The sequence below is a fragment of the Neovison vison genome, chromosome 1 (assembly GCF_020171115.1).
Source record: "Neovison vison isolate M4711 chromosome 1, ASM_NN_V1, whole genome shotgun sequence".
NCBI classification, from domain to species: Eukaryota; Metazoa; Chordata; class Mammalia; order Carnivora; family Mustelidae; genus Neogale; species Neogale vison.
Window position 1 is genome coordinate 102,666,047 of NC_058091.1, and position 14,946 is coordinate 102,680,992.

Genomic DNA, 14,946 nt, shown 5'->3' on the forward strand with positions numbered 1-14,946 from the left:
AGTCTTCACTTTCCCATTTAGAATTCCACTTGGCTAAGTGAGGCACATCGTAAAGATGGCAAAACTGGTACAACTCGAATTCCTGAAACGTATCTTGCAGTGACCGATTCCTCAGAAGCAAGTTGCAGACAGGAATCAGTGAGGCATACTCCAATTTGAGCAAAAACACTGGCTGCTCACAAAAGCAGTGGCTACTGCAGCAAAACAGGCTGTGTGAGCAACATCCCAAAGCACTCACCCACAGCCTGTGAAACAAACTATAAGTGAATCAGGACTATTAATCTTGCCTCGCTCTATTCAGGCATGTTGTTACACACGGTCAACACCACCATTTTAACAGTACACATAATATCTCCCACAAAGTAAAGTGTCTAAGGGTTATCTTTAGCTCTGTTCTTCCCTGAAAAAGTGGTCTTCCACTTTATTTTACCTGCCATTTCATCACCTTGACTAATTTATTTATGCAGATTTTGTGTGTTCTCCTCATGGCAATAATGTATGAGGCAAATATGAGGTAAATACATAAAATTGATTTTTCTGTATTGTAGCTAGAGTCCACAGAGAGTTGTGAGTGGCATTAAGTCAGTCACAGAATGCTATTATCAACCTAATTTATTTTCCACGCTTTTCAGAAAATTCATCTTGAGCTCTCTGAGGTGGTGTTGTCAGCTGGATCCATGAAAAAGGGGGACATTCTTGAAGACTTTCAAAAGGGTATTGGGTTTCTTTGGTTGCCTTGTCTTCCTTAAAATGGCTTCCAACCTGTCCTTACTTAAGGTCATCCTTTATCTGCGAGATTATATTTCTTGTTGCCTGCACAATTTCAGTGACTATAGTAATTTGATTGTTTATCTTTACAGACAGACTTAGGGAATAACTGTTAAAGAACTGCTCCGTTCCAAAAACCACTGGTTATTGATTTTTATAGATAGAGTAATTCTTTTTAATGACCAGAGTCTCAGCTGATTGAACAGTCAGACGTGATTTATGCCATGACATAAACACCATTAATCACACACAGCCAGATGGGAACAGTTACTACCCCAGGACCCAAGGGTGTTGACTAGGGCAGCCTCTAATCTGGTAGTGTCAGTGGTAAACAGATAAGAGAGAAAAGGAAAAAAAGACAATCAGCAACACCTCTTTCAGCAATATATCATATGAAAATATAGATACAGACACAGAGACCCGGGGAAATCATACATATTTATATTTTGGTCAAGTCTCCCAGGTTACAGGATTCAAGCATTTTAAGAAAGTATTCGGGGTTTTATTGTTGTTGTTTTCATAATAATTTTCATAAACTCTTTAAAAAATGTAAGTAAACTATACAAAATTAGGCCCATTTGAATCTTGAAAATTGAGAACGGATTTAAAAGAAGCTGCTCTGAAGGCGATTGATCCTATAAGACTGTTATATGCTTTACTGATTTGAGATGACTTGCCAATTCATGTCACTATCTTGGGGGCTAGAGAGAGGCATGTAAGAGTACAGTTCTCATTTTTTTGGAAAAAACAAACATGTTCTCTGGCCCAAAATCCAAAGCCTCGACTTTGATGTGGGGCTAGCAAGAATAAGACAAAGAGGGTTCTTGCAACCAGCAAAAGCTCCAAGATCTCCCTTGTTCAAACCTTGCCTAAAGTTTGATTCATATTAAAATATGAAAATCTAAAAAAAAAATATATATATATATATATATATATATACACACACACACACACACATCTATGTCCATGAATAGGAGATGGGATAATTACAGTATATCCATATAATGAGCTACAATGCAACAATTAAAGAAAAGTGTTATCGATCTACACTTAGAAAAGTATAAAGAGTTCATATAGAATGATTCTTTTAAAAAATATGTGTGTGTGTGTGTGTAGATGGATAAACAGATACATGATTGATAAATACGTAGACAGATGATAGGTAGGTAGATAACCATTTACCAGTATGTAAACAATGGTTATGTCTGGGTGTTGACTAATACTATAAATAGATTTAATTTTATTTCTTGTAATATTTTAATCCAGAACAAACACACAAAAAGATTACTAAAAAGAAAGATACCATACCAACAATCAGACAGAAGAGCAAAGGCCCTAGTAGGAAGTAACTATTTAACCAGTGCCTTTAACCATTTGGGGCTCACAGGCACCCCTGAAAAGTTGAAGCAATCTATGGAAACATCTCTCCAGAACAGAGCACATGGGCAAATATACACAAATGTTGCATATGATTTTCTTGGGTTCACTGACCCACTGACTTCAAGTTAAGGACCCCAATTTACACCATCATCTATCATCACCATTTAGCATTTGCGTTGAGAACAAGAAAAATAAGAAAGCACTGTGAGTATGCAGGAAGAGAAATAAAGGTAATTAGAAGAGTAAAGACAAAGTTGACCTAGGTCATAATTTTTTTTTTTTTAAAGATTTTATTTATTTGACAGACAGAGATGACAAGTGGGCAGAGAGGCAGGCAGAGAGAGAGGAGGAAGCAGGCTCCTTGCTGAGCAGAGAGCCTGATATGGGCCTCAATCTCAGCACCCTGGGATCATGACCTGAGCAGAAGGCAGAGGCTTTAACCTACTGAGCCTTCCAGGCGTGCCCGGTCATAATATTTTTAACATTTGGCTTTTTCTTTCTTTTTTTTTTTTTTTTTAATAAAGAACTCTGAACCACCTCTGGATCGATGCTGAGTCTCTATAGCCCAAAACACCAGGTTATGAGGAACCTGTATACCCTGTATTGTGTCTTATTACAACCTAATTATTAAGGCAGTTTTAACAATTGAATTAGATCACCCTAATTTTAAAGTGACTTTCCTAATAGCCAGTGCATTCACATAGTATAAAAACAACCCAAATGCCTTAAAGCCAAGATAATTACAGAATGCAACATTTTTAGAAGGGGAACTAAACAATAACTTCTCTAATTGAAACCCCGGTGGGGGATCTGAGATAAATACAATGGAACTGCCTAAATTGGAAGCCGCCCAGCCTTAGTACCCTGATCTGCAGGAAAGTGCCAGGAAATTGTCTCTGCACTAGACATTCTCTAACTGCAATGAAGAAACAAGTGCAGAGATAAGGGTTTATAAAAGAGCCAGACTTTTAGGATCCCAGAGACTGGAAAGGTAACTTCCACAAACCTTCATATCTGTATTTTATGCACACGTCTGTAAATATATTCCCAAAAGGTTAAAAACTAAAAAGCACATAAAGAAACAATTAGGCAGGGGTGCCTGGGTGGCTCAGTCAGTTAAGCATCTGACTCTTGGTTGAGGCTCAGGTCACAATCTCAGGGTCATGAGATGGAGCCCAGTGCTGAGATGGTTCCGCTCAGCGCAGAGCCTGCTGAAGATTCTTTCCCCCTCCCTCTCTTTTCCTCCCCCACTCACACTTCTTTCTCTCTTAAATAAATAAATAAATAAATAAGATATTTAAAATTTTAAAAAGAAAGAACAATTAGGCAATCTAGATTGTGGGGCAATCGATAAAATAACTATCCTGGACTCTTCATAAACGTCAATGTCAAGAAATATACATACCCAAAAAACAGAGAATGTTCTAAATTTAAAAGACAAACAAAACATAACAGCAAATTCATGAACCTTGATGAGATTCTATACTTTTTTTTTTAAGCCAAAAAGACATGTTAGAAACAACTGGGAACAGCTGAACATAGATCATGGATTGCTTATTAGATATTATTAGGAAATGATTGTTAATTGTCTAAGGTATGATAATGATACTGTAGTTGTGTGAGAAAGAGTCCTTATCTTGGGACACTTTATTCTTTTTTTTCTTTTTTTTTTTTTTTAAGATTTTTTATTTATTTATTTGAGAGAGAGAGACAGTGAGAGAGAGCATGAGCGAGGAGAAGGTCAGAGAGCGAAGCAGACTTCCCATGGAGCTGGGAGCCCGATGTGGGACTCGATCCCGGGACTCCAGGATCACGCCCTGAGCCGAAGGCAGTCGTCCAACCAACTGAGCCACCCAGGCGTGGGACACTTTATTCTTACCTTCCAGGCTGGAGAAACTCATGACATCTGTACTTATTTTCAATTGTTTTAATAAAACAGAAGGACTGGTAAATATAGCAATAGGTTAAAAGTAAGTATCCACTATACTCCTCTTTCAACTTTTCTATACATTTGAATATTGTCAAAATGAAGAATTGGGGGAAACACATAAGCAGGACCTTTCTCAGTTTCTCTAAGTGATGCTTAGTTTAGGCCTGTTCTCACAAAACCGAAATCCTACGTTGTAAGTACACAGTGACAGTATCCATCTGAGTGATTTCTTGTAACATTTCTTGGTATACAGGTAGAGAATTAGATAAGCACCCAGAAAGGTGATGTGCTTGCCTCAATCCCAAGCAGAGTTTTAGGTGGAAGGATATAAAATAGGCTCCATTGTTATTCATTTAAATATAGCCCAGTAAACCTAGTTGGTTCAGTATCACTTTTTTTATATTTTACATAAACAAAAAGAAAGATGTCAAAACTTTAAAAACATAGATTCCAATTTTGTTTAAAATTCTGTTGATTAGGCAAGTACAAATACTAGCTTCTTGCATGTTATGTAAAAATGCAAAGTATGGCACAAAAAAAAAACACTTATATCCTAGTTTTTTACTGGGAAGTAAGTCAAAAAAGCAAGGGCCCACTATCTAATAAATAATACAATAATAATTAATAAATAATAATAAATCCTTACCACAAATAAACAGATGCTGAAGAAAACAATTAATGAAAATGTAAGAATGTGCATTTAACCCCTTGAAGACAAAATGAGCTACATTTTGGGGACTATGTGCTTGTTTTTAAATTTTTTTCAAAACCAGCTGAACAATTCAAGTACTCGCTCATCATTTAAATAACTTTTAATTAGCCTCCCACTGGAAACCACCTCTATTTTTTTTTAAGATTTTATTTATTTATTTGACAAACAGCAAGAGAGAGAGAGAACGAGCCCACAAGTGGAGAAAACAGCAGAGGGAGCAGGAGAAGCAGACTCCCTAGGACTTGATCCCAAGACGCTGGGATCATGACCTGAGCCGAAGGCAGACGCTTAACCAAATAAGCCACCCAGGAGCCCCTGGAAACCACCTTTAAACAGTAAGAGGGAAGGGCCTTCTTGTTTGGCAAGACATCAGCTGTCCCTCACTCTCTCCTTTTAGGGGAGAGAGGAAGAAGAGCTTAGGAGGAGTTAGGGGGAAAGAGAGGTCAGAAGGAAAGGAAGCTGGAAGGTTCTTGGATCTCGCTCAGGCAGGAGGCTTTGGGCAAAGAATTAAGGAAGTCAAAGGTTTCTTTCTAGGTGGAGAGCCCCAGTTCACAAGCCTATGAAGGAAACCACTGGAATTCTGGACACAGACTCTTCCTAGAGTAGAAAGATTATGCATTAGTTAAGAGTGTTCCTTGGTCTTATGTTTCTGGGGAAACTAAGATCACACAACATAATTTTCCTCTAGCTGTATAAGGAGCTCTCCAAGATAAGCATCAAACACTCATTTCTGGGAGGAGCATGGCTTCAGATTCTAGGCAGTCTTGGCTTAGCATTAAAACATTCTGCAAGACTTCCTTCCTTTCAGTCTAACCAGCATGTTTTAACAATACACATCATTTATTGAATGACCATCGTCAGGGACTTTACTGAGCATTTTCATTCACTATCTTATTTAATTCTCACTGCAACCCAAGAACGAGCTTTGGAGAGGTTAAGTAACTTGTCCGTAGTCATTCTATCAGAAGAGCCAGGATTTCCATCTGGATCCTTTGACCTCAAAGCCTGTGCTCTCAACCACATGCCATTAAATGCCCTAAAATGTGATTCATAGGCACTAGAGGAACGTCTTAACATACTGACCTCAAAGATCTTACCATGTATTTGGGGAGCCCAAAAGGAGTAGACTTGTTCTGTGCTCAGTACTAGGCTCAAAGGATGGAAATGATGAGAGACAGCTATCAGTTCACAATGAAGAAAAACCATACAAAAATATACAACCACTTAAAAGTGGAAAGGTCTGCTTCATATGGTAGTAAGCATCTTCCCAGTGCAAGAGACCAAGCCTTCACTGAGTGGAACGTTGATTTTATTATCCTCTCCCAACTCTAGTATTCTTTGGTCCTATGTGTTCTGAAACCTCTGCAAATCTTCTCCCCAAAAAGATCACAAATAAAAGAAAAATTATATTAGGTATCAAAATACCATTTTTTAATTGTAAAAATCTTAAAAGTAGACTTTTTTTTGCAAGTCCAGCTTCATTTAATCATCTTAAAATTATAAAAACAGAGACAAGAAATAGTCTACAATTGAGGATCTGCAGAAAGTCTCTCAAAACTGAGGAAGAACATTTCAAATAATTTGCCATAAAGAAGGGCAAACACAACACTGAAAATAGCCCCGCAAAGCAGGAACACATTAGGAAGACAAACTTGAATACCAAAAAGATTTCTCTAACTAGAGAATACCTCATCTTATATTTTAAATGGATATTTATTAATATCAACAATTAAAAATGTATCTTCCGCACACATAGTCTTCTGCCTTAGAGGAGCTTTAAGTCCAACTGGAAGAGTAGAGGAGATAAAACAGCCAACTTATATTCAAATATTATCATCTTAATGGGTTAGGCTGAAAAATACCTCTTCCAGTACGATAATGCAAATATATACATAAAGATGAGATTAAGGAGTGACTGGGTGGCTCAGGAGGTTAAGTGCCTGCCTTCAGCTCAGGTCATGATCCCCGGGGCCTGTGACTGAGTCTCACATCAGGCTACCTGCTCAGCGGGGAGCCTGCTTCTCCCTCGCCCTCTGCCCCTCCCCCTGCTCATGTTCTCTCTCTTGCTCACTCTCTCTCAAATAAATAAATAAAATATTCTTTAAAAAATAAATAATAAAGATGTGATTAATAATATAAAGCCAGGGGCGCCTAGGTGGCTCAGTGGGTTGGAGCTTCTGCCTTCGGCTTGGGTCATGATCCCAGGATCCTGGGATCAAGTCCCACATCGGGCTCTCTGCTTGGCAGGGAGCCTGCTCCCCCCTCTCTCTGCCTGCCTCTCTGCCTAATTGTGATCTCTGTCTGTCAAATAAATAAATGAAATCTTAAAAAAATATATATAAAGCCAATTAGTAGAGAGATGCTGACTCAGAAAACAGACTAGAACATCTACAGTCCCTTTAGAAGCCAGGATGGAGATTCAAGAGTTCCCAACCTCCCTCATTCCTCCAACAGTATCATGTCCAAAACTGCCAACTGCTGATAGAGTCATCCTACAGATGCTTTGTGATGAGCCTACTCATTTTTAAAAACTGACTAACGATAAACATTTAAAAAACTGCAAATTTTACATGAAAATGTGGATGTGAAACATTGAAACTAGCAGTATTTTCCCTCTTTGGAAAGGACATGTGCTTTCCATTCTGACACAGTCCTTACCTGGCTCACTTCATTTATCTATCTGTAATACCTGGCCTATGAGTTTGTGGACCTAGCATAAATTAAGACATAAAGAAAGGAACAGGCAACACTGTTGCATTCAGAAAGTAAAGGAGGTGAGAAAAGTAAGGGATAATGGTAAATCAATAGGCTGTCAGTTTTAAAAAGGAAACTGGAGAGGAGACAAAAGGAGAGGGTTATCAAAATATCTCAGTTAAATTAGTGTTAAATAGGAATAGGTGATTCCATGTTCCTGCTGGCATCCAAGTGCTAATCTCATTCTGCTCCATCCCCAAGAACCCTAGTTAACATTTCCAATACCCAGGAAGTGGAACCAAACTGTATGAACTTCCGTAAATGCTGGCTCATTATGTCCATCAATCTGGTGGGCTCACCCACTCCACTACTGCAGTTCACCCCCACTGTTGTCTGCTCCAGCCCCTGCCCATGGTCAAACCTGCTACCAAATGTTTCTCCTACCTTTGAGTAAGTCATGGAGGGTGTTTTGATACCAAATACTTTCAACAGCCAGGTTATAGCTCTGATTTCTGCTTTAAAAAAAGATGTAGGCTATGATCATATATATAGGGCCCTAAGATAGAAACACAGGACATTTGCAAAGACCAAATCCCAACTACTACTATCTATAGTGTCTTGTTATAAAGTTAAAGATACATGCATTCTATGCCAAAGACTGAATTCTGGGAAAAAGGTATATGACCTTGGGGTAACTGCCTGGCCTCTCTGGGCTTTGGTTTTCTCATCTGAGAAATGGGAAACATAACAGTGCATAAGACATAAGGCTATTGTAGAAGAATAAACAATACATGAAAAGTGCTTTAGCAATGCCCAACATGGAGAAAGCATTAAGTACATTTAAGTATTAAGTGATGTTACCTATTCACCTTGGGATGATCCAAGGGTAGGTGACTTATTCCAGCTGAGCCAATATGATTGTCAGTCCAGGGAATTTGAAGCAACAAACAGAGACACAGTGACTAGAAGTTATGGGAATGAGGTCACATTAATAACAGCTCTCAGCAAACAAGGTCCATGTCGTTTGGCATCTATCCTTCCTATCTTTCTCAAGAGTATTAGTTGAACATTTCAGTTCTTTGGGATATCCTTGTATCTTTCCAATACAGGCCTCTTCTGTTTCTTTTAAATTCATTATCTTCATTGTTGAAAACAACAACCAAAACTTAGGACAAACACATTAGTATTAAAAAAAAAAAAAGGCAATTATAGGTATTCAATTCTTCCCTGCAGAAACATAAGCAGGGTTATGTCTTTATACCTTCATTTTTATTACCTATCTTCATTAATACGACTTCAGAAAACTGCTTTTGATAATAGCTTTTACATAGTTATTTGCTCACTTCAAACAGCTACTACTTAAATTAAGTGGAAAAATTACTTTTTCATTTAAAAAAAAGTGCCTTATTATTGCACTGAAGCCAAGTACATGAAATTTTAAGTGCTTGGCACTTCCATGGTCCCTTTTTGAGGAAAACAGTGCTTGTTCCCAGGTGTGTTATGTGAAAACAAGCCTGCCACCACCAGCCACAACTGACTGGAATCATGAGTCACTGCCTGAACATAAAGAAGCCCACTGCCCCTGGGCTGATTTGATGGAAAACTCTGCCCAGCTGAGATTTTTCATACTGGCTGGTGGTAGCCCAATCCAATCATAGCCTCTCCACTGGGGAATAAATGCAAAGTACACTCCAAAGGCCCTTAACTAATATTTGGGTTTTCCTGAAGATGTGCTATACATCCCACTCTTGGAACACTTGAGATCCATCTGGAACAACTGTGTGGCTCAAGCGGACCTACATATACACTAAAGGCTCCCTCAGATTTCATTTTCTCTTTGTGATGGATCTCTCTTTCAGAAGGTAATCTGGCTCAGCCCCTTCCTTGCTTTATCCCTAGGGGAAGCTATGTGTCAGGGCAGGAAGCAGGAACAGACTGCAAGAACACTTGGCTTTTGTTTTCCACAAACCTAATCTGTTGAGACTAGGGTTGTAGAAAGGAGCAGAGGATTCTGGGGGAAAGGACTTTGCCCAGCCTTAAAAGAGGCCCTCTTGGGCTACAGGGAACATCTGTGGATCCTGGAGCAGGGAACTTCTTAAATCCCAGCCATCATAAAGAGATGGCTGTCTGGTATGTCTAGGGGAACCAACCCTGTGGTTCTCATTTCAAGATCCCTGTGTCCTGAGAGTAGCCCAGAAACAGCCTAAAGGGCCCAATGGGCCATGATAGGGGGTGTGTCAGCACAAGCTGGGGGCACAAATATTCCCCCCATTCAATGATACTTTGGCATCTTATAAGAACCCAAAACATTAACACAACTCCAAGATGGAGGAAGCAAAGAACATGCAACCCAGCATAATGGGAGCCTGGGAGTCAGAACCTAAGTTGACAGGAAAAAAGAGAGAGAGAAAGTATGTTATACTAGAGTTCATAGCCTAAGATTCAAATTCACTGTGTGTCAGTGAGTAACTGTGTAACTGTGTTACACAGTAACTGTGTCATATTTACTTTAGAATCCCAATTCTTAGGAGTGGGCCCCTCGTGACTATCTATTCAATGAATCTACTGGCTCAAAGCTTGGCTTCAGCAGGTGGGTCCCACAGGAGTAGAGGTTTAAAGAGGAAGCTCTGCCAACTAGGGCTATAGATGTACTGAGTGTCTGTCTGTCTGTCTCAAAAACACACAGAACCCATCAACAAAATTACCACAGCAGCTATCTCTTCCTACATCTTCTTCTTCCTCCAGCATCATTTTTCTTTTTAAGACTGTCTTTAATTACTCTAGAACCAAAGTAGAAGGAAATATACTTGCTTGCTTACTTGCTTACTTGCTTACTGCCACCTTATTTCAAAGTGGGTATTAAAGGGGCACCTGGGTGGTTCAGCCAGTTAAGTATCTGCTTTCAGCTCAGGTCATGATTTCAGGACCCTGGAATTGAGTCCAATGTCAGGCTCCCTGCTTGGCAGGAAATCTGTTTCTCCCTCTCCCTCCACCCCTCCCTCTGCTTGTGCTCTCTCTCTCTCAAACAAATAAATAATATCTTTTTTTTAAATAGTGGGAAAGGGGCGCCTGGGTGGCTCAGTGGGTTAAAGCCTCTGCCTTTGGCTCCGGTCATGGTCCTGGGGTCCTGGGATCGAGCCCCACGTTGGGCTCTCTGCTCAGCAGGTAGCCTGCTTCCTCCTCTCTCTCTGCCTGCCTCTCTGCCTACTTGTAATCTCTGTCTGTCAAATAAATAAAATATTAAAAAAAAAATAGTGGGGAAAGAGGAAAAGGAATTTGATGCCTACAAGTTATCTAACCAATAATATGAAACTCCAGAATGAGATATAGGCAAAGCATGAGATGCTTTGGGAAGCTTACAGTGAGAGGGAGCAGATGAGGCTGGGGACGCAAGTGATAAATGGAGATCACAGAGGGCCTTGCATGAGTGCTAGAGCCTGGACTTGACCTTGCTGGAGCCAGGGTGTTGCTGAAGGTTTGTAAGCAGTTTGTCCTTCTAGATGGATGACTCTGACAGCCATAGAGAGTGGACTGTCTAACGGTCAACCTCAGACAAGACTAGTTGGCAATTATTGTTACAGTCCAATAAATGATGACAGCCTGAGCTAAATCACTAACATTAGCTATGGAAGGAGAATGAATGTGAGAAATATTTGGAGACTGGAAAAGAGAAAGTGAGAGGAAGGCTGGGATGTGGCGGGTAGGATAAGGTAGTTTACGTAGAAGGAGCTGACAAGTCACACAGAAGTGTAATAGTGGGGAGCCGGAGAAGGGCGGCAGAAAAATGAGGGGGCCCCAGGCAAGTCATACAAGGAGGCTCAAGATGTGGGGTCTCTCTGATAAGTCCCCAAGTTCATGGTGACTCAGACTGGTTTCACGGAAAAGGCTGTCTAGTCACCGATCTCCAAGAGACCCGCATTTCCCTCCAGCTACAGCCCGGGGCCCCCAGGTGCTAGTGAGTGATATGGGAATCCCGCCCCTTAAGAGAAGCTGCAACTGGTCAGGGTCGCGCAAGGGTCTGCTGAGATAGTAACATGCCAGTGTACCAAAGCCCTACCGAACCATTCATTCCTTCGTTTGTCCTTTTGCTCAGGCACACGGAGAGTAAGAGTGTCCAAGCGAGCTTGTTCACTGTCCCCTTTCACACAGGAATTGGATAGACTATAGTAAATATACCCATTTCCCATAACAGTTTCAGAACAGTGATACTAGGCTACTTAAAACATAAAAATGGCAATACCCATATTTTTCTGACTTTAATTGTCTACAGCAAGCAAATATGGTACAGTATTCCCACTATGCTTGTAAAGCAATTTCACCCATTCTTTTCCCAGTGTTCACTGCAGGGTCTCTCAGCAGTTACAATCCCGTGCCCTGGCTTTCTAGCCCACCCCTCCCCTCCTTAATCATATTGCACACTAGGATTTGTGTGAGTTCCAACCCACCGACCTTCCTCCTTCCTTCAGGCGGTTTTCTCCTCCCTTTCTCAACTGGGCCTTCAACCCAGCCAGTCCAATAGCTTCTTCCAAAAATAACTTAAAGCCTAAAAGAGTTTTTAAAAATGTATATCCACGTCCAGAAAACAATATGATGAATTCCATCAGAAACACACGCATACTGTGGAATAACCAAAGAGCATTCCCTTCTGCCCTCCTGTATTATTACTTCCTGAACTGGTCCTGCGTCTGTATCCACGCACAGGAACCAGCTGGAAAGTCAGCCAGGGAAGAATCCAAGTACCTTCAAAAATATCTTCAGGGGCACCTGGGTGGCTCAGTGGGTTAAAGCCTCTGCCTTCGGCTCGGGTCATGATCCCCGGGTCCTGGGATCGAGCCCCGCATCGGGCTCTCTGCTCAGCAGAGAGCCTGCTTCCCCTCTCTCTCTTCCTGCCTCTCTGCCTACTTGTGATCTCTCTCTGTCAAATAAGTAAATAAACTCTTAAAAAAAAAAAACTTCAGTAAAAATCAGCGTTTATGGATGTGATGGTTAATTTTATGTGTCAACTTAGCTAGACCCTGGGTATGAGTTGGCTTCAGCCAAGCAGCTGAAGGTCTTAGGAGCGAAGACCAAGATTTCCTATCGTTGAAGGTGTTTTTTTCCTCAAAACTACAACAGAGGAAACTTGCCTGAGTTTCCAGCCTGTAATAGCAACTCTTTTTTTTTTTCTTTTTGACTTTTTTTTAGAGTGGTGGGCAGTGGGAAAGGGCAGAGGAAGAGGAAGCAAAAGAATCTTAAGCAGGCTCCATACCCAGTGAGGAGACTGACGCAGGGCTCCATCTCACAATGCTGAGATCATGACTTGGGCCAAAATCAGGAGTCGGACACTTAACCAACAGAGTCACTCAGGTGTCCCTGTAACATCAACTTTTACCTGAATTTCTGTCCTGCCAACCCGCCCTTCAGATTTTGGATTTGCCAGCCCCACAATCTCATGAGCCAATTCCTTAAAATAAACCTGTGTGTGTATCTGTTCCATTGGTCTGCTTTTCTGAAAAATCCTAACTAACACAATTGGCTCCAATATTACTTTATAAGAGTTTTATAAACCACCTTTACTGCATTTCAGGAAACTAGAAACTCATGACTATAATTCATATTTTACACTTTAATGGAAAGAAAGACCATATGGAACTTTTATCAGGCCAAGTTAGGAGGCTACCGCGGTTTCTCCACCTTCATTATTCACCACTGAAACTACCATAAGAACGTTATTTAACCACCCCAACTTTCCCATATTCCAAATGTAGATGATCATACTTCCTTCACTAATGTTAGACAGCATAAAATGAGATAATGTACGTAAAGCACCTAATATGAGGCCCGCCTAGGACATGACAGCCAATATATTTTATAACATTTCTTTCCAAAATGAAAAGTAAAATGAAAACCAGGTTTAAAAAAGTACATAGATTAGCAAGGATTACAGTTACATTATCAGAAAGTGTATTGTTTTTAGGACTTGAAAAAATCTTTCCAGCTTTATTGAGAAATAATTGACATACATCATGGCATATGTTTAAGGTATATAACATGAAGCACTGATTATTACATGGTGTGAAATGACTACCACAATAGGTTCAGCCAACATCCATCTCCTCACACAGATACAATGAAAAGGAAAAAAGAATAAAGAGGGAATAATTGCTTCCTTCTGATGAAAACTCTTGGGCTTTACTCTCTTAACTTTTCTGTACACCATTACAGTACATTATAGTATTAGCTATAGTCATCATGTTGCACATGGCATCCCTAATGCTTATTTATCTTATAACTGAAATTTGTTACTTCTTTTAAGATTTTATTTATTTATTGAGAGAGAGAGAGAGAGAGAGACAGCATGAGAGGGAACACAAGCAGGGGGAGTGGGAGAGGGAGAAGCAGGCTTCCCACTGAGCAGGGAGCCCACTATGGGGTTCTATCCTGGGACCCTAGGATCATGACCTGAGCTGAAGGCAGATGCTTAATGACTGAACCACCCAGGCGCCCTTGAAATTTGTAACTTTTGACCATCTTCTCCCAATTCCCCCACCCTCCACCCACCACTTCTGGTAACCATAAGCCTGATATGTTTTTCTAAGTTTGGGTTTTTTGGGGTGTGTGTGTGTGTGCGCGCGCGTGTGCATGTGTGTGTGTTTAGATTCCACAAATAAGTGAGACCATACAGTATATCTTTTTCTTCAGCTTATTTCACTTAACATAATGTCTTCAAGGTCCATCTTTGTTGTCACAAATGGTGGGATGTCCTCATTTTTATGGCTGAATGATATTCCATTGTATATACATACCGTCAGTTCGTTATCCATTCATCCATCGATGGATATTTAGTTTGTTTCCACGACTTAGCTATTAGAAATAGCACTGCTATGAACAAAAAGATACCTTTTTGCTGAGTTAGTGTTTTCATTACTTTTGGATATATTCCCAGAAGTGGAATTGATGGATCATAAGATAGTTCTATTTTTCATTTTTTGAGGATCCGCTGCACTGTTTTCCATCGTGACAGCACCAATTTGCAATCCCACCAATAGTGTACAAGTATTCCCTTTCCTCGGCATCCACATCAGCACTTATCATCTCTTATCTTTTTTTTTTATATTTTATTTATTTATTTGAGAGAGAGAGCATGAGAGAGAGAATGAGCATGAGAAGTGCGAGGATCAGAGGGAGAAGCAGACTCCCTGCCGAGTAGGGAGCCCGATGTGGGACTCGATCCCGGGACTCCAGGATCATGACCTGAGCCGAAGGCAGTCTCTTAACCATCTGAGTCACCCAGGCGTCCATCTCTTATCTTTTTGATGATGGTCATTCTAACAAGCCTGAGGTGACATCTCATTGTGGCTTTAATTAGTATTTCCCTCAACATGTTTTCATGTATCTGGTGCCCTTTGTACGTCTTCTTTGGAGAAATATCTATTCAGGTCCCTTGCCCATTTCTTAATGTCACAAAACAAACTGAGGGTTG

The 14,946-nt window shown here is 40.4% G+C and overlaps 1 protein-coding gene across 15 annotated transcripts in view; it reads right to left on the reverse strand.

The window, feature by feature from the left end:
• The window catches only part of DST (dystonin), a 471,247-nt gene that overhangs the window by 357,247 nt on the left and 99,054 nt on the right, over window positions 1–14,946 (reverse strand). The gene's annotated exons all lie outside the window — the stretch shown is intronic.